Source organism: Schistocerca cancellata, chromosome 2 (assembly GCF_023864275.1).
Source record: "Schistocerca cancellata isolate TAMUIC-IGC-003103 chromosome 2, iqSchCanc2.1, whole genome shotgun sequence".
In the NCBI taxonomy this organism is placed as follows: domain Eukaryota; kingdom Metazoa; phylum Arthropoda; class Insecta; order Orthoptera; family Acrididae; genus Schistocerca; species Schistocerca cancellata.
This window is the reverse complement of record NC_064627.1, coordinates 1,103,113,981-1,103,134,769: the sequence shown is the minus strand read 5'-3', so window position 1 is coordinate 1,103,134,769 and position 20,789 is coordinate 1,103,113,981. Positions and strand designations below refer to the sequence as shown.

Here is a 20,789-nt window from a genome sequence, read left to right as displayed (position 1 = left end):
GTTCGCCTGCCACCCCACAGTTAGGCCAGTGCGCATGTGCCCGTGGACTGCCGCGGCTGCGGCACAGTGCGGCGCCATCTAGGGAGGCGTCGCGGGCGTCGCGGAGTGTCCTCGGCGAGTGTCGCTGCGCGTGGCGCCTTGCCAGGGCCGGGCCGCTCCACTCTGCTCCGGTTTATTTACTGCCTCGCGGGGGCAGCGCCAGCTCCGCAGCCGCCGCCGTCGCCAGCATGGACCGAGTGCGCCGTGTTTTTTGTGCTCGCGGCGAGTGCGTGCGAATGTCTCGAGCCAGCTCTGCGCCGCGCTGCTCCTAGCTCCGCCCTCTACACCCTAATGAATTACGGTAACCCACACGACAAGTAAAGGGGGGAATTAACAGTGTTAGGACTGCACTTTGCGCCCAAGTCCCTAGCGACTACGGGGACATTCAAGAACATACACTACTGGCCATTAAATTGCTACACCACGAACATGATGTGCTACAGAAGCGAAATTTAACCGACAGGAAGAAGATGCTCTGCTATGCAAATGATTACCCTTTCAGAGCATTCACACAAGGTTGGCGCCGGTGGCGACACCTACGACGTGCTGACATCAGGAAAGTTTCCAACCGATTTCTCATACACAAACAGCCGTTGACCGGCGTTGCCTGGTGGAACGTTGTCGTGATGCCTCGTGTGATGAGGAGAAATGCGTACCATCACGATTCCGACTTTGATAAAGGACGGATTGTAGCCTATCGCGATTTCGGTTTATCGTATCGCGACATTGCTGCTCGCGTTCGTCGACATCCAATGACTGTTAGCAGAACGTCGAATCGGTGGGTTCAGGAGGGTCATACGGAACGCCGTGCTGTATACCAACGGCCTCGTATCGCTAGCAGTCGAGATGACAAAAACCTTATCCGAATGGCTGTAACGGATCGTGCAGCCACGTCTCGATCCCTGAGTCAACAGATGGGGACGCTTGCAAGACAACAACCATCTGCACGAACAGTTCGACGACGTTTGCAGCAGCATGGACTATGAGCTCGGAAACCGCGGCTGCGGCTACCCTTGACGTTGCATTACAGACAGGAGTGTCTGCGATGGTGTACTCAACGACGAACCTCGGTGCACGAATGGCAAAACGTCATTTTTTCGGATGAATCAAGGTTCTGTTTACAGCATCATGATGGTCGCATCCGTGTTTGGCGACATCGCGGTGAACGCACATTGGTATTCGTCATCGCCATAATGGCGTATCACTCTGCTTGATGGTACGGGGTGCCATTGGTTACACGTCTCGGTCACCTATTGTTCGCACTGACGGCACTTTGAACAGTGGACGTTACATTCCAGATGTGTTACGACCCGTGGCTCTACCCTTCATTCGATCCCTGCGAAACCCTACATTTCAGCAGGATAATGCACGACCGCATGTTGCAGGTCCTGTACGGGCCTTTCTGGATACATAAAATGTCGACTGCTGCCCTGGCCAGCAAATTCTCCTGATCTCTCGCCAATTGAAAACGTCTGTCCAATGGTGCCGAGCAACTGGCTCCTCACAATACGCCAGTCACTACTCTTGATGAACTGTGGTATCGTGTAGAAGCTGCATGAGCAGCTGTACCTGTAGACGCTATCCAAGCTCTGTTTGACTAAATGCCCAGGCGTATCAAGACCGTTATTACGGCCAGAGGTGGTTGTTCTGGGTACTGATATCTCATGATCTATGCACCCAAATTTCGTGAAAATGTAATAACATGTCATTTCTAGTATAAGATATTTGTCCAATGAATACCCGTTTATCATCTACACTTCTTCTTGGTGTAGCAATTTTAATTGACAGTAGTGTATTTAGGCACATCTGATTATTAGAACAATCACTTTTAACGCTCTCTTTCCACGACGAACTGTAAGGTTCAGCTTCTTCTATGTGTGCTCAGCGACCAGAAATAGTCATTTACTGTTTATTTGAGTGATTTTAAAGGTGTGAACTAATTAACTAGCCCGCTGTGTGTTGTGCTCATAGTGCAATAGCGATTCTGAATGCAGAAAAGGTCCTACCAATCGAAACTTAAGCACAGAAAACAGAAGTTTATTTACAAAATGGTGAACGAAACTTCACTTTGTATCATGTTTAATGGCGGTCGTATAAGTTCTTTCGCTAACAGTGTGTACATTCGTGTAAGTTTCCCAGCAGTTTCTGTTGCCTTTCCTCTGTTGAGCGATTTTGGTAGATTTACTGTTCCGAGGTCTTTTATTTCGGAACACATTGTACGGTAGTGAAACATGGACTGGGGAGACAAAAACAGAAGAAAATCGAAGCATTCGAGATGTTGCGCTACTGACGAAAATAGGACGACTGATAAGATAAGGAATGAGGACGTTGTGCACAGAATCAGACAGAAGGAGTATGTGGAAATCACTGATAGGACATCTGTTAAGACATCAAGGGATGGCTTTCATAGTACAAGAGGGAGCTGTAGAGGGCAAAAACCGTAGAGTACGACAGGAATTGGAATACATCCACCAAATAACTGAGGACGTCCGTTGCAACCGCTACTCTTTGATGAAGAGGTTGAAGAGGTTGACACAGGACGAACTAAAAAGAAAAAGAAAAAAAAAGTCATTTTAGCGTTCCTGCGACGACTGAAAAGAGGAACCGAAGTACGATCTCTATCGGTTAAATAATTTTGAAGAAAGGAATTAAGTATTTTGTCCTTTCCGTTTCGATCCCATTGTGCTCACTGACTGTTTGGAAATATGGCTTTTATCTGTTCACTGATTAAACTTCCAGATGAACAGAGTGTATCGTCACTCATCATCAAAGTCTTGATTGTGGGACTGTAAAATAGGTTTGAGGATCCTGCCCCGATGCTGCAAAGTCCTAAGTTATTCCTGGCAGCTATGAGCAACGTGTGACATCCCTAGATGATTACTGTCCCAAAACATGGCTGACCCATTTCTCACCTGAACCTCTGGGGCTGCATGCCTGAGGCATGGACTGGTACCAGACCGACTCTACACTTGAACCGTGGTACTACTCAATTCTTTAGAAAATCAAAAATTACAATCTCACCACAGTTATTTAAAGGAAATATTAAGCCCGGGATCACTAGTGATGGGCAAGCTTGTGATTGTTTTACAATTTTAATTTGACTCAAAACAGACTTTATTATAAACTTCAATTCGGACATTTGCCCTCTTACTGATGCAATATACAAAACCTCCACTTTAACTGAATTATATAAACACGAATAAGAATCATATTTTGAGTCGGCAGCCAAAGTCATAGATAGTAGGCACGGTGAAATAATCAATCATAAACAACCGTTCTTGTTTAACCATATCTCAAAAGACTAGTAACACTACACATTCCAACCCAAAGTTTCACAGCCACATAATACCACAACTTCATTAAAAAACAACGATCTTAAGGCTTTATAAAACTGAACTGCCCACATAAAGGTCCACAGTGCAACATGCTCTTACTAAAAATGCAAAGTGGGCCAACCGAGGTCACAAAACTGGCACACAGGAAAGATAACAAGTTGCACATTCGTTAAAGATACACAAATCATTAACGTAGGTGTTAAATAAGAATGGCTAGTAATAACTCAGCCAGTACAATGACTTACAGAAACGCTAATATTAACAAAGTGGCCTCACTTAACTAACTGACATAATGACTCAGAATGATTCCGAAATTGCACTTAACTTTAGAGAACAGCGTTAAGGCCCACAGCAGTATTTGGAAGCAATGACGCTGCGGCCGGCAGGCAATACGAGCGTTCACTCCCCACGGCTTGTACACAGGCTCACTAGCAGGCGGTATATATAGGGTGTTTCAAAAATGACCGGTATATTTGAAACGGTAACAAAAACTAAACGAGCAGCGATAGAAATACACCGTTTGTTGCAATATGCTTGGGACATCAGTACATTTTCAGGCGGACAAACTTTCGAAATTACAGTAGTTACAATTTTCAACAACAGATGGCGCTGCAAGTGATGTGAAAGATATAGAAGACAACGCAGTCTGTGGGTGCGCCATTCTGTACGTCGTCTTTCTGCTGTAAGCGTGTGCTGTTCACAACGTGCAAGTGTGCTGTAGACAACATGGTTTATTCCTTAGAACACAGGATTTTTCTGGTGTTGGAATTCCACCGCCTAGAACACAGTGTTGTTGCAACAAGACGAAGTTTTCAACGGAGGTTTAATGTAACCAAAGGACCGAAAAGCGATACAATAAAGGATCTGTTTCAAAAATTTCAACGGACTGGGAACGTGACGGATGAACGTGCTGGAAAGGTAGGGCGACCGCGTACGGCAACCACAGAGGGCAACGCGCAGCTAGTGCAGCAGGTGATCCGACAGCGGCCTCGGGTTTCCGTTCGCCGTATTGCAGCTGCGGTCCAAATGATGCCAACGGCCACGTATCGTCTCATGCGTCAGAGTTTACACCTCTATCCGTACAAAATTCAAACGCGGCAACCCCTCAGCGCCGCTACCATTGCTGCACGAGAGACATTCGCTAACGATATAGTGCACAGGATTGATGACGGCGATATGCATGTGGGCAGCATTTGGTTTACTGACGAAGCTTATTTTTACCTGGACGGCTTCGTCAATAAACAGAACTGGCGCATATGGGGAACCGAAAAGCCCCGTGTTGCAGTCCCATCGTCCCTGCATCCTCAAAAAGTACTGGTCTGGGCCGCCATTTCTTCCAAAGGAATCATTGGCCCATTTTTCAGATCCGAAGCGATTACTGCATCACGCTATCTGGACATTCTTCGTGAATTTGTGGCGGTACAAACTGCCTTAGACGACACTCCGAACACCTCGTGGTTTATGCAAGATGGTGCCCGGCCACATCGCACGGCCGACGTCTTTAATTTCCTGAATGAATATTTCGATGATCGTGTGATTGCTTTGGGCTATCCGAAACATACAGGAGGCGGCGTGGATTGGCCTCCCTATTCGCCAGACATGAACCCCTGTGACTTCTTTCTGTGGGGACACTTGAAAGACCAGGTGTACCGCCAGAATCCAGAAACAATTGAACAGCTGAAGCAGTACATCTCATCTGCATGTGAAGCCATTCCGCCAGACACGTTGTCAAAGGTTTCGGGTAATTTCATTCAGAGACTACGCCATATTATTGCTACGCATGGTGGATATGTGGAAAATATCGTACTATAGAGTTTCCCAGACCGCAGCGCCATCTGTTGTTGAAAATTGTAACTACTGTAATATCGAAAGTTTTTCTGCCTGAAAATGTACTGTTGTCCCAAGCATATTGCAACAAACGGTGTATTTCTATCGCTGCTCGTTTAGTTTTTATTGCCGTTTCAAATATACCTGTCATTTTTGAAACACCCTGTATTTATATATAGTCCGACCTGCCTCACAATGAAAGGTCCTGACAAGAATTCATAGCCGCACCGACGCCAGGAAACGAGCAGACTTAACAAATGGACTGCAGCACAAATAGATTGCAATGAACACAAGGTCAAATCACAGCCGCACCGGAATAAATAATAAACATGCCCCCAGATTCCTATGGAGCAATACTCTAACATTACCCGTCTCCCAGTAAATCAGCAGGAAACTTAGAGATCACTTCCAGTTACCTTAAGGCATGTTCAACATTAAATAAACATACCAAATCTTGCCGTGACAAATGATCAAACCAATAACTCTACGGCTGCCAGGCGCATACACAACCGCAACCAGTCACAAATCGGTCGACATGTCCTAAAAAAAGTTAAAATTTACATGAAAACCACTTAGAACACACACTCCACAGATGACGAGAAACGAAATGAGGAATATCAGCCTCCTTCAAATAGCCACTGTGGAACCAAGTTCAGAACCATCTCCGGCCGCTACCCATGCCATAAAAAGTTTCAACAATCTTCTTAGTTAAACACAGAATAAAAGTCATACGTAACTTGGAGCTTGAAGATTACGCGCTGGGAAGCTGTTCAGAGTGATACGATGAACCCACCACAATTTTGCACGTCAAGGCGCTCAATGATCGGCACCGTACATCCGACGCGACAAAAGACAATGGCGGCGAGCACGGCGGGGCCCATGCACCACGGCTAGGGACGCCGGCTTGTTTTCAACACAAGCTGGCTCGTTGAACGCCGACCGGAGACTCTCCCGCCACACGTTCATCTGGTAAAACCGCCGGGGGCAGCAGTCAAAGACAGCAAGACAGCCGAATATCGATATCAGCGATACAAGTAAAACAGACTACCGCCTGTCGCCACGGCTGAACACTCTTCAACAACAATAGGTTATCAGACATGTACTTCCCTCGTCGATGTGATATTCTGCAAAAAAAAAAAAAAAAAAAAAAAAAAAAAAAGTCATGTGAATAGTGCAAATCGGTTTTTGAGCAATTACAATTACGTCTACCTGTATGTTCGTAAGAAAGACGAAAGACTACAGCCTGCATTGCAACGCGTAGCGCTTTATACACTAATTTCATTTCCTATCGTTTGTACGTTACTCCTGGGGGGTTGACTTGTTTCCGCGGGCGACATTTCCGTAGAACTAATTGTGAATACTAAGATAACGGAACATTTACAAATATCTACATGACCATGAGAGGCAGGAGATTAAGAATTTGGGAGTTAGCCCAATAAAAGTTAAGAACACACACACTCCGTCTTCAGGCCACGAGTGGCCTACCGGGACCATCCGACCGTCGTGTCATCCTCAGCTGAGGATGCGGATAGGAGGGGCGTGGGGTCAGCACACCGCTCTCCCTGTGATGGTATTCGTGACCGAAGCCGCTACTATTCGGTCGAGTAGCTCCTCAATTGGCATCACGAGGCTTAGTGCACCCTGAAAAATGACAACAGCGCATGGCGGCCTGGATGGTCACCCATCCAAGTGCCGACCACGCCCGACAGCGCTTAACTACGGTGATCTCACGGGAACCGGTGTATCCACTCGGCAAGGCCGTTGCCAAAACTTAAGAACGAGATGGATAACGTACCATACCGTATTAACTATTTGGTTGAAATGAAAGTACCGGAGCATGCTGCCAAAGGTCTCTCAAAAAGTGTTCAATTGTGTGTCAATTCCTAAGGGACGAAACTGCTCAGGTCGTCGGCCCCTAGACTGACACTAATGACAACACTCACATCCATGCCCGAGGAGGATTCGAACCTCCGGCGGGAGTGGCCGTGCGATGCGTTACATGGTGCCTCTAACCGCGCGGCCACTCCGCGCAGCCAGAGGTCTCCCAGCCGTCCACAGGAAGCTGGATTTCACATGGCATGATGTCAACAAGAAGCAGTTGAAGGAAAGAGACAGTGACTGTCAATCGGCGAGCATTTATGCCGCACTGCGGTGGTGTTCATCACTACAAAATGACCCACAAGCAACATCTGGATCACACAGGTAAGAATCACAGAGAAACAGGAAGAAGGGCGAAGTGTGACGAGTATAACCCAGTAGTTTGGTACTGCACACAGTATTGTTTCACGTGCAGGGGGAGCGTCTGGAACCACAGGCACTGCTCCCCGAGGAAGAGGGGTGGATCAGTGTCAACTGCTGCAGCAGATGACCACCACATTGTGCAGCAGGCAAGAAGGGACCCATGTTAGTGTATGCAACTGCAGTCGCATTTAACAGACTGCAAGGCGTGCAACCACGTGCTCCCCACCAGGACGGCGCCTGCTTCGTTGCAGTCCCTTTGACCGACAACCAGCACGTTGTGTTCCGTTGACAGCAGTACACAGGTGGGAAAGTTTGCGATGGTGATGACAGAATAGGGACTGGACCAATGAGGAGTCGCGTCGTGTCCTCTTCTCGTATCGGACCAGCTTCACTCTGGGTAGTGATTGTGGACGCACCCTCATATAGCGAGAGGTATGAATACGTAATAGACCTCATGGAAGACCAGTTCGATTTTACACAGAGTACGCGAAGGAATTTTTCCCCCTTCTTGCAGCGACGTACCGTAGGTCTGTGGAAGATCGTAGCGCTCCATAGGATTGGAAAAGGGCACAGGTCATCCCCGTTTTCAAGAAGGGACGTCGAACAGATGTGCAGAACTATAGACCTATATCTCTAACGTCGATCAGTTGTAGAATTTTGGAACACGTATTATGTTCGAGTATAATGACTTTTCTGGAGACAAGAAATCTGCTCTGTAGGAATCGGCATGGGTTTCGAAAAAGACGGTCGTGTGAAACCCAGCTCGCGCTATTCGTCCACGAGACTCAGAGGGCTATAGACACGGGTTCACAGGTAGATGCCGTGTTTCTTGACTTCCGAAAGGCGTTCGATACAGTTCCCCACAGTCGTTTAATGAACAAAGTAAGAGCATATGGACTATCAGACCAAGTGTGTGATTGGATGGAAGAGTTCCTAGTTAACAGAACGCAGCATGTCATTCTCAATGGAGAGAAGTCTTCCGAAGTAAGAGCGATTTCAGGTGTGCCGCTGAGGAGTGTCGTACGACCGTTGCTATTCACAATATACATAAATGACCTTGTGGATGACATCGGAAGTTCACTGAGGATTTTTGCGGATGATGATGTGGTACATCGAGAGGTTGTAACAATGGAAACTTGTACTGAAATGCAGGAGGATCTGCAGCGAATTGACGCATGGTGCAGGGAAAGTCAATTGAATCTCAATGTAGACAAGTGCAATGTGCTGCGAATACACAGAAAGAAAGATCCCTTATCATTTAGCTACTATATAGCAGGTCAGAAACTGGAAGCAGTTAATTCCATAAATTATCTGGAAGTAGGCATTAGGAATGATTTAAAATGGAAAGATCATATACAGTTAATCGTCGGTAAAGCAGATGCCAGACTGAGATCCATTGGAAGAATCTTAAGGAAATTCAATCCGAAAACAAAGGAAGTAGGTTACAGTACGCTTGTTCTCAAACTGCTTGAATACTGCTCAGCAGTGTGGGATCCGTACCAGACAGGGTTGATAGAAGAGATAGAGAAGATCCAACGGAGAGCAGCGCGCTTCGTTAGAGGATCATTTAGTAATCGCGAAAGCGTTACGGAGATGATAGATAAACTCCAGTGGAAGACTCTGCAGGAGAGACGCTAAGTAGCTCGGTACCGGCTTTTGTTGAAGTTTCGAGAACATACCTTCACCGAAGAGTCAAGCAGTATATTGCTCCCTCCTACATATATCTCACGAAGAGACCATGAGGATAAAACCAGAGAGATTAGAGCCCACACAGAGGCATACCGACAATCCTTCTTTCCACGAACAATACGAGACTGGAATAGAAGGGAGAATCGATAGAGGTAGTCAAGGTACCCTCCGCCACTCACCGTCAGGTGGCTTGCGGAGTATGGAAGAAAAAGAAATAAAAACATTTCTAACACGATCGTGTGCGTTGGCCAGGCATAATATTGCATGGACGTACTGACCTCCAAATATTTGAACACGTTAAGCTCACCCTTCAAATTTACAGGAACAAAGTACTCCATTCCAATCTGAGATTTTTCAACCGTGCATTTTACCCCGACTTCATTTTTATCGATGACAGTGAGCGACTGCATCGAACCGCAGAACTGGAGGAACTCTTGGAACAGAGAATATTCGACGAATGGACTGTCCTGCCCGTTCCCCCGACGTGTGGGCTGCGTTGTGGAAACGTTTTCCAGCGCATCCGTACGCACAAACGACCATCCAGCAGCATCCGTACGCACAAACGACCATCCAGCAATTGTCAACAGCGATGGTGGACGGGCCGACCGCGGTGGTCTAGCGGTTCTGGCGCTGCAGTCCGGAACCACGGGTCTGCTACGGTCGCAGGTTCGAATCCTGCCTCGGGCATGGGTGTGTGTGATGTCCTTAGGTTAGTTAGGTTTAAGTGGTTCTAAGTTCTAGGGGACTTGTGACCTAAGATGTTGAGTCCCATTGTGCTCAGAGCCATTTGAACCATTTTGATGGTGGACGAATGGATCACCCTACAATAAGGACGACTTACCAAGCTGGTGTCCAGCATAGGAGCGTGGTGCAGACCATGTACAGCAGGAGGTAGTGATCATCGTTAAGAACCATGTACCCCCTTTCTGAAGTAGTGATTACTTCCGTAGATTTATTTTCTTTGAATAAAAGTGTTATTTACTTTCGTATGACTGCCTATTTCTTTTATTTAGCTTCTGTACTATACTGTAGCAGTTCCTTGTATGTATGTTCCAAGTTTTATAGATCTATGTCACTTGGCAGTGACACATCATGGGAACGTAACTTTCATCCTTATGTTTGGTAGACCTCTGAAATCGGCACTGCAAAACGAACAGCAGGTCTACTTCCACTTGACTCTACATTGTGTACCACAATTCTACATCTACATACACATGGATACTCTGCAAATCTAATTTAAGTGCCTGGCAGAGGGTTCATCGAACCACCTTCACAATTCTCCAATTATTCCAATCTCGTATAGCGCGCGGAAAGAATGAACACCTATATATTTCGCCGGCCGAGGTGACCGAGCGGTTCTAGGCGCTACAGTCTGGAACCGCGCGACCGCTACGGTCGCAGGTTCGAATCCTGCGTCGGGCATGAATGTTTGTGATGTCCTTAGGTAAGTTAGGTTTAAGTAGTTCTAAGTTCTAGGGGACTGATGACCACAGATGTTAAGTCCCATAGTGCTCAGAGCCATTTGAACCAATTTTGAACCTACATATTTCCGTATGAGCTCTGATTTCCCTTATTTTATCGTGGTGATCGTTCCTTCCTATGTAGGTCGGTGTCAACAAAATATTTTCGCATTCAGAGGAGAAAGTTGGTGATTGGATTTTCGTGAGAAGATTCCGTCGCAACGAAAAGCGCCTATCTCGTAATGACGTCCAGCCCAAATCCTGTATTATTTCTGTGACACTCTCTCCCATATTTTGCGATAATACAAAACGTGCTGACTTTCTTTGAACTTTTTCGATGTACTCCGTCAGTCCTATCTGGTAAGGACCCCACACCGCGCAGCAGAATTCTAAAAGAGGACGGACAAGCGTAGTGTAGGCAGTCTCCTTAGTAGGTCTGTTACATTTTCTAAGTGTCCTGTCAATAAAAATCAGTCTTTGGTTGGCCTTCACCACAACATTTTCTATGTGTTCCTTCCAATTTAAGTTGTTCGTAATTGTAATACCTAGGTATTTAGTTGAATTTACGGATTTTAGATTAGACTGATTTATCAAAAGAATGGGTCAAATGGCTCTGAGCACTATGGGACTTAATATGTGAGGTCATCAGTCCCATAGAACCTAGAACTACTTAAACATAACTAACCTTAGGATATCACACACATCCATGCCCGAGGCAGGATTCGAACCTGCGGCCATAGCGGTCACGCGGTTCCAGACTGAAGCTCCTAGAAACGCTCTTCCACAGCGGCCGGCTGACTGATTTATCGAGTAACTGAAGTTTAACGAGTTCCTTTTAGCACTCATGTGGATGACCTCACGCTTTTCGTTATTTAGGATCAACTGCCACTTTTCGCACCATTCAGATATCTTTTCTACATCGTTTTGCAGTTTGTCTTGACCTTCTGATGACTTTATTAGTCTATTAGCGACAGCGTCATCTGCAAACAACCGAAGACGGTTGCTCAGATTGTCTCCCAAATCCTTTATATAGATACGGAACAGCACAGAGCCTATAACACTACCTTGGGGAACTCCAGAAATCACTTCTGTTTTACTCGATGACTTTCCGTTAGTTATTACGAACTGTGACCTCTCTGACAGGAAATCACAAACCCAGCCACATAACTGAGACGATATTCCATAAGCCCGCAATTTCACTACGAGCCGCTTGTGTGGTACAGTGTCAAAAGCCTTTCGGAAGTCCAGAAATACGGAATCGATCTGAAATCCCTTGTCAATAGCACTCAACACTTCAATTCATGACGAATTCCAGATATACTGTCTAGAGCGCAGTCTCTGAACGGATCGGTTAGGGAGTGGATGAATAATTACCTGCACAGCAAATATTTTTCTCTAATACGGATTATGTGCGAAATTACGTCGTTCATGAGGGTGAAATGGTCATTTATAAACAAAATTAAAAAGGTATTTCCATTTGGATACTTTGAGAGGGTAAATAGATGTAAATGTTCAAAAAGAATATGATAATTGTTTCTCGCATGGGAACGTGAACGATAATGTCTATCTATGTGTTGGTACGAAGATATCGGGGATAAGATGATTCCAAGAAGAAAACTGACTAAGTGGAGAGTGAAACCATAATAAAATGACCCCTAGGTGACAGCTAATAGTAGATACAAAAATCCATATTCTGACTGGTTTAGTTTGCCCAGGATTTATACGTACATTCCTTTTTAAAAATACGTTCTGAGGAACTGGTTTCGGTTACTTGCTTAAGATACAGCATTGTCCGGAAGGAGAAGTATTAAAATTCCCATTAAGCTGTCCTTATTTATGTTCCGCATGGTTTCGTCGAGTCCACACGAATATTGGGAAGATCACACAAAATCTACGTTTCATTGTGTCCTGCATCCGTGCAGGACTGATGCTCCCCTCATTGCTCCATGCTTACGTGTCGAAGCAGGGGGGACTATATTTTCTTCTAAGTCTTGACACTCCTGTTTCTGCAAAAAGCTTTAGAGCGTAATGAGGATAATAATGTCAGTAAACTGTAGTCAAGTGTTATCGAATGAACTCAAAGAAAAATATACGATTCCTTCTAAGAAAAACCGACTAAAAATAAAAACACTTGTCCATGTACGTAATTTTCAGTGTCCGGATTTTGTTTCAAGATCATTAATCGTTCTGGAAACATTTAGTTGAGTTTAGTTGGATATTTGTTGCTCAGAAAAGAGTATACGTCACTCATGGTCCAATGCATTCACAGATTGCTCGGTTTCGGTTATTCATCAGCTGAGGAAGGAAGGAAGTTGAGGGTTTAGCCTCACGCCTACGATAAATTCGTTAGAGAACTCGAATTAGAGAAATATTAGAAGGAAATTCGGTCATGTCCTTTAAAAGGAGCAGTTCTGGCATTTGGTTTAAGCGCCTTATGGAAACTTTATGTCCGGACGCAAATTTAAGCCACCGTCCTCCCTAATGCGGGTCTTTTGTTAACTGCTACGCCACGTCGCTCGATTAGAAGGATTTGATTTACGATACTACACCTACGAAACTTGTAATAAAGGCCACATACCTCGATAATTAAGTGGTGGACGTTAATTCTCCCCTTGATTGTAAGTGAGAAGCTGGATCGGACTTTGGATTCGCATTGCCGCTTTGCACGGTCTTTGCTCCACCATCCTAGCACGCTTCCCACACAAACTCAAAGCTGCTACTTGTCACGAGCGCCTCCTCTCCTACTAATTCGCTCATTTTACCCAATTTAGATCAATTGCTCCAGGTTCTTCTTTGGTTCTACTCCCTTTCTTCTTAGAAACATGTACAATTAGACGGTATAGTTCTCGTGATATTAGTGCTGCTACATTTATCGGCGAAACTGTATTAAAAGAAGTTAACGCATTATCTGCGTTAGCTGTGTGAAAAACCAAAAGAAATTGGATTATTTTATTTACTTAACTGACTTCGTCTTTACAGTGATATTGAATTAGTTTCTATGGTATGTAATTACTGCCTTACAGTTATGTTCTGGGTTGTTTGTGTTTTCCAGGCTTGCATATAGGTTTATCTCTCTCTCCCTCTTCCTCTCTCTCACTTCCTCTCTCTCTCTCTCTTCCTGCCTCTCTCTCTCTCTCTCTCTGTCTCTCTCTCTCTCACTTCCTCTCTCTCTCTCTCCCTGCCTCTCTCTCTCTCTCTCTCTCTCTCTCTCTCTCTCTCACACACACACACACACACACACACACACACACACACACACTCCCTCTCTCTCTCTCTCTCTCTCTCTCTTTCCTCTCTCTCTCTCTCTCTCTCTCTACCTCTCTCACTTCCTCTCTGTCTCTCTCTCTCTCTCTCACTCACAAACACAAACACACACACACACACACACACACACACACACACACACACACTTTCTCCCTCCTCATCCCCCCCCCCCAGCCCCTCGCTTTCCCTCTCCTCCTTCCAAACTCTATCTCACTCTTCACCTCTCTCTTCCTCTTCCGCGCTTCCCCCTTCCCCCTTCCCCCATCACCCTTCTCTTGCTCTCTTTTCCTCTGTCTCTCCTTCTCCACCTCTTCCTCTCCTCTCTTTCTCTCTCTGTCTCGCTATCGATAGCCTTTTGGTAATTTCTAGCAAAGACATAATTTTCACCATTTCACCAATTTTTCTCTCTCACCATCTTACCATAGAGTGCTATGAGAGGGTACTAGGCTACGTGCTACGTAAGAGCACACGGTTCCAACGCCGCACCAGATGCTGTTAAAGGCATTCACTTGTTTATATCCGCTATCAGCTGTTTGTAATAACTGCTGTTAACGCTCTGCTGTGAGTGCATCATCTGTATACAGCTCTTTTTACTGCTCGTGCGAGATATAGATATCGCAGGACTCGATTGTAAGTACACAGGGGTTAACGAGAAATATGAGTTGCATAAATCGTCACTTAAATAGTAGTACTCAGTAAAAGCCGTATTAGGAACATTTACACAATTATTCTAATCCCAAGCAGAAACTTGTTCCTACGAACATAGTGTTGCAGTTCCTTTCTCGACCTTTCAGCAGCAGGTTTGTCCCTAGAAAGATAACACGTATTTACACATCTAGATAGAAGTTATTCTGAGCTTATTCACAGACGAGTGCAAAGTTGTGGGTCCATTCTGCTTTAACGCAAACAAATAAAGCATCAGTAATAGTAGTAAATAATTAGGGTATCCCAGCGACAAATTTTATCTCACAATTCGCGTTATGCATGCCGTTAAAAGTTCTCAAGTTTCAGAACACTCATTCACAGTACATAAATATGTGCTAGATGATATCATTTAGCGTTGCTCATGCTTGATGTATCAATACAGAACTAATGTCCGTCCTGATCCACTTTGGTAAACTGTAGAGTATGTGAGTTCCTGCCGAGTCATAAAGGCAAATGTCCGGTTTTCGAGACTCGGTCCGGCACTTAGTTTTAATCCGGCAGGGAGTTTCATATCAGCGCACACTCCGCTGCAGAGTGAGAATTTCATTCTACAAACATCCCTGACACTGTGGCTAAGCGATGTCTCCGCAATATCCTTTCTTCCAGGACTACTAGTTCTACAAGTTTCGCAGGAGAGCTTCTGTGAAGTTTGGAAGGTAGGAGACGACGTACTGTCAGAATTAAAGTTTCAAGGGGGGGGGGGGGGGGAGGGGAGGGTGGTGGTGAGTCGTACTTGGGTGGCTCACTAGGTAGAGCACTTGCCCGTGAAAGGCAAAGGTCTCGAGTTCGAGCCTCAGTCCAGCGTACAGTTTCAATCTGCCAGGGAGTTTCATTTCGGCGCACACTCCGCTGAAGAGTGAAAATTTCATTTTGAAAGACATAAATTTCCTTAAAAGGGAAGCTTCCACCAACCTGAAGGTTCTTGTGAGCACTACAATGCTGAACTAGACGTGGTCCTATGGGAAGTGATATGCCTTTGGCATTCTCCACCTTTGACATACCCAACCAGTTATAGAGGAGTCTACAGTTTAAAGCGGATTCCGAAATATGGTTTTGCAACCATATCAAATCTGTTACGCCTTCCTAAAGAACATATTGGTTTCCTTCAATCAATTTTGGATAATTCTAAGGAGGCTACTTCGATAAAGCCACCGTCCATCTACAACTGAACCCTTACTCTGCCTTTAATAACCCCTTTATTGAAGAAACCTTACACATTCTGTCCGCTTGTTTCTAAAGAGCTGTCCTGTACTCACAAAAAATTAGGATAAAGTAGGAAATCCACATAGTAGCGTCCATCAGGCAGTTTCTGTTAAAACCCCTTTCACGTGCTACGAAATGTCAAGAAAACGAAATAAATATTGTGTGACATCCAGTCTTTCTATTTGACATATTCTGTTAGAGTCCAAATTCAGTTGCGTAATAATTCTCCCAGCTTTTCAAATGCCCACATAACGTTGAATGGACTAGTTTCAGGTCTTCTCCTCCCAGACAACCCGACGATGTGATCTTTAATGCGGTCTGTTTTAGCAGACAAGGACAACAACTATTAGAATTTTGAGCCAAAGTGTTTATCTGTGGAACGCGGATGATTGTGATGATGGATTCTGCAGCCTAGTGTTGCGTTTGTGTAGCTGGTGGGATCGGATTGAAGCACAGGGTCAACAGCACCCAGCCCAAAATGCCAAGCGACTGAAAAAAAGCGCAGGTGACTCTTGCATACAGGAAGGATGAAAGAACGGGCCCCAAAAATTACAGCCCTTGGTTTACTGCGGATTTTCTAGAACATATTCTGAGTTCCAATATAAATAAATTTCCTAGAGGGCGAAAAGCTTATGTCCACGAATCAGCGCGGTTTTTAAAAGCATCGCTCGTGTGCAACTCACCTTGCCGTTTCCTCTCAAAGCACACTATGGATGACGGGCAACAGAGAGATTCAATACTCCTATATCTGACACGGTACGCCACTGCAAACTGTTACTGAAGATACGAGCATACGGAAAAGGTCCTAGATATTCGGGTGGCTCGAAGACGTTCGCAGTAATAAAAGCATATGTTTTCCTCGACGGCGAGTCTTCACCAGAGACAAGGGTTTCGTTAGGAGTGCCCCAGGTAAGTACGTTGCGCTGTTATTTCCTATTTACATAAATGATCTTGCGGACAGGGAGAGCAGCAATCTGCGGTTGTTTGCTGATGATGCTGTGGTGTACTGGAAGATGTCGAAGATGAGTGACTAAGAGGATACAAGATGACTTACACAAAATTTATGTTGTTGTTGTTGTTGTTGTTGTTGTGGTCTTCAGTCCTGAGACTGGTTTGATGCAGCTCTCCATGCTACTTTATCCTGTGCAAGATTCTTCATCTCCCACTACCTACTGTAACCTACATCCTTCTGAATCTGCTTAGTGTATTCATCTCTTGGTCTCCCCCTATGATTTTTACCCTCCACGCTGCCCTCCAATACTAAATTAGTGATCCCTTGATGCCTCAGAACATGTCCTACCAACCGATCCCTTCTTCTGGTCAAGTTCTGCCACAAACTTCTCTTCTCCCCAATCCTATTCAGTACTTCGTCATTAGTTATGTGATCTACCCATCTAATCTTCAGCATTCTTCTGTAGCACCACATTTCAAAAGCTTCTATTCTCTTCTTGTCCAAACTATTTACCGTCCATGTTTCACATCCATACATGGCTACACTCCACACAAATACTTTCAGAAATGACTTCCTGACACTTAAATCTATACTCGATGTTAACAAATTTCTCTTCTTCAGAAACGCTTTCCTTGCCATTGCCAGTCTACATTTTATATCCTCTCTACTTCGACCATCATCAGTTATTTTGCTCCCCAAATAGCAAAACTCCTTTACTACTTTAAGTGTCTCATTCCTAATCTAATACCCTCCGCATCACCCGACTTAATTCGACTACATTCCATTATCCGCGTTTTGCTTTTGTTGATGTTCACCTTATATCCTCTCTTCAAGACACCATCCATTCCGTTCAACTGCTCTTCCAAGTCCTTTGCTGTCTCTGACAGAATTACATTGTCATCGGCGAACCTCGAAGTTTTTATTTCTTCTTTTAATACCTACTCCAAATTTTTCTTTTGTTTCCTTTACTGCTTGCTCAATATAGAGATTGAATAACATCGGGGAGAGGCTACAACCCTGTCTCACTCCCTTCCCAACCACTGCTTCCCTTTCATGTCCCTCGACTCTTATAACTGCCATCTGGTTTCTGTACAAATTATAAATAGCCATTCGCTCCCTGTATTTTACTCCCGCCACCTTTAGAATTTGAAAGAGAGTATTCCAGTCAACATTGTCAAAAGCTTAATTTATGTTGTATAAAAATTTATGTTGTATAAAAATTTATAGATGATGTGATAATGGCATCTGGATCTGAATGTAGAAAAATGTAAGTTAATGAGTACGAGTAGGAAAAACAAACTCGTACTGTTCGGATACGCCAGTAGAGTCGTTTGCTTGACACAGTCACGTCGTTTAAATATCTGGGAATAACGTTGCAAAGCGATATGAAATGGTATTAGCACGTAATTACGATATTAGGGAAGGTAATGGTGGACTTTGGGTTATTAGGAGAATTTTAGGAAAGTGTGGTTCATCTGTAAAGGAGACCGCATGTATGATGCTGGTGTGACATGTTGTTGAGTACTACTCGGGTGGAGAGTTTGGGATACGCACCAAATCAAATTAAAGGAAAATATCGAAGCAATTCAGAGTCGGGTGGTCGATTTGTTACCGGCAGGTTCGAAGAACACGCAAGTGTTGTCGAGATGCTTCGGGAATTCAAATGGGAATCCCAGGGGGGAAGGCGACTTTCTCTTCGGGGAACACTATTGCGAAAATTCAGAGACCGCAGAACGATCTTACTTGCGCTAACACACTTATCGCGTAAGGACGACGAAGATAAAATACAAGAAATTAGCCAGTCGTTTTTCCCTTGCCCTATCTGCAAGTGAACAAGAAAGGAAGTGACCAGTAGTGGTACAATATATCTCGTTACACGCATCGTACGGTGTATGTAGATATAAATGAAGATGTAAATGTAGAAGATGAAACCCGTAGCCGGCACATGACCAAACCTTTCCATTAGTCTGTACCCGGATGCTGAGTTTGACATCTCCATCCGATATGCGAATCATTTCCAGTGCTACTCGATGGCACTCGTTGAGACACTGACGTATGTAATTTGTATCGGGGCACTAGCGTTAAGTCCGATGACCAGAAACGGCACACCGACAATTATCTTCTCTACAACATTTAAACACTACTGGCGAAAATTTCTTCTACAAGGAACCTAACTGGCTACCGACGGGCCAAACGCCAGCGTCACTTCAGCATCGTAGGCGGGCTGCTTTTTCTTCCTTCTAGGACAACCTTTCCACACGCAGTTTGTTGGTGCTTCGCCTACGTTTGGAGACTAGAATTACGAGTTCATTTGCCCTAGCAAGAATCTTTATAGTACCTCGATGCGTCAGGTGCAACTGGTTTTCATTCAGACGCTTTCGTAACTCGCTATTCCTGTTATTTATTGATGTGCCTCTGCTGCGGCCAGTTTGTCGCTTCCTGGTTTCCCCCTCCTGGCGACATACCTGTTTTCTTCGTGGTGCTTTTGCCGTTCCACTCATCGCATTCAGCGGTTACACTGCTTTCAAGGAAATTCCTCGTGACTTATGAATATAAAACGTGTCAACGTGCCTGATACTCTTCGCCGCACATCCTCCGCCAGTTTCTTCGGTTTCTGTCGGACGAACTTCTCAGATTTGACAAAAATGTTTGTCGGTGGAAAGAAGGAAGGAAGAGAGATTCGCTTATCATTTTATAGATGTAAATGTCGTTGTAGACCTAGTGACAACTGGGTAGAAGAAAATGGATGAGCAGATAGGGCATGGGGTTGTTAAAGCAACGCGGCTGACGCTTCGGTGTTTTCGAGAAATAATACAAAACGTAAATTTTGATGAGTGGACTGGAATATGTCACTTTAGACTTTGAAGTCACAGTAATAGAATAACTGTGGCCAAAGGTGCTAAGCAATGGATTGACAGTGACATTTGTTAATTGCGACCCTTCTCACGTGTTATTATTCTCCCCTCTGTTGGCTAGTATTTAAAGCCTTATCAGGTAAAAGTTTTGAGACAAGATCAGTACAAAACAGAGAAAAGTTAAGGTGGTGATTTAATGCTTACGTAGCCCCACTGTTTGAGTAAAAGCAGAGAACGTTCAAACCACAATATGAAAATGTCAGAGCAGTTGTTTTTTGGGATACTGTTCAACTCAAACTAAAATAATTCATGGTGGTTCTGTAAGCATTTAATAATTAGATAGAAATTCGTCATTTTTTCTTTTACAGTCGTTCGACCGCACTGACTTTATAGCCCCTGATTCTCGTATTAATTTTTTCATCGCTGTATAGCTATTACATCCAACTTTTGCACGCTGTCTCGCATACTCTAGTGTTTGTTTGTCCCTCACACTTTTCCTCACTACTGTTCTTTCCAGTATCAAGCTAATCCTCCATACCGTAACCCTTGTTCCGCTAACTTATCCCATCTGCTATCTCTCTTCCAGATTTCTTTCTTCGCCTATTCTTTTTTGAACTTCATTTCCTATTGAATTCGTTCAGGTAATTTATAAACTGCTTCGCTAGCTCCAACTTTCAAATGTTTCCTGCCTTTTCTTCTCAGGATTTCCGATGGGCTGCAGGCGAACACTATCAGGAACTTTTCCACATCGACGTCTGATACCAGTACAGTTCTTTTATTAAACAAAGATTTCTTCGTTTGTTCCAGATCCATTTCTGGCTTCGACCACCTACCTAACATGGCCTTCTAGAAATCAGAACTCTTCCACTCCATCCACAACTGTCTCATTCTAAATCTCAGTGCTAAAAAAGTCGTTATTCTTGTATCTGCTACTCTTGATGTTCTTCGCAGTCGTTTCGTTTATCCCTGAGCCCTATCTTGTGCTGAAGGTTAAAAATATTTTAACAGAACTCTCTTAAAACAATCAGAACTGAGTGCCTGAAAAGTACACCTGCGGGAAACCACCCAGAATCTATCAGTGTCTCAATGCATTCACGTGCTCTAGCAGGGTGTGTTAATCCACTTTCATGTCATGACAGTATTATTTTCAATTTTACTAATAAGCTGTTGTAATACAATGAGGTGACAAAAGTCAGGAGAAAGCTCCTACTGTTGTTTG

General features: G+C 44.5%; 1 protein-coding gene across 1 annotated transcript in view; it reads left to right on the top strand.

Moving 5' to 3' along the window:
- The window catches only part of LOC126163117 (reversion-inducing cysteine-rich protein with Kazal motifs), a gene marked incomplete at its 3' end in the record, with an annotated part of 348,934 nt that overhangs the window by 35,865 nt on the left and 292,280 nt on the right, over positions 1-20,789 (top strand). The gene's annotated exons all lie outside the window — the stretch shown is intronic.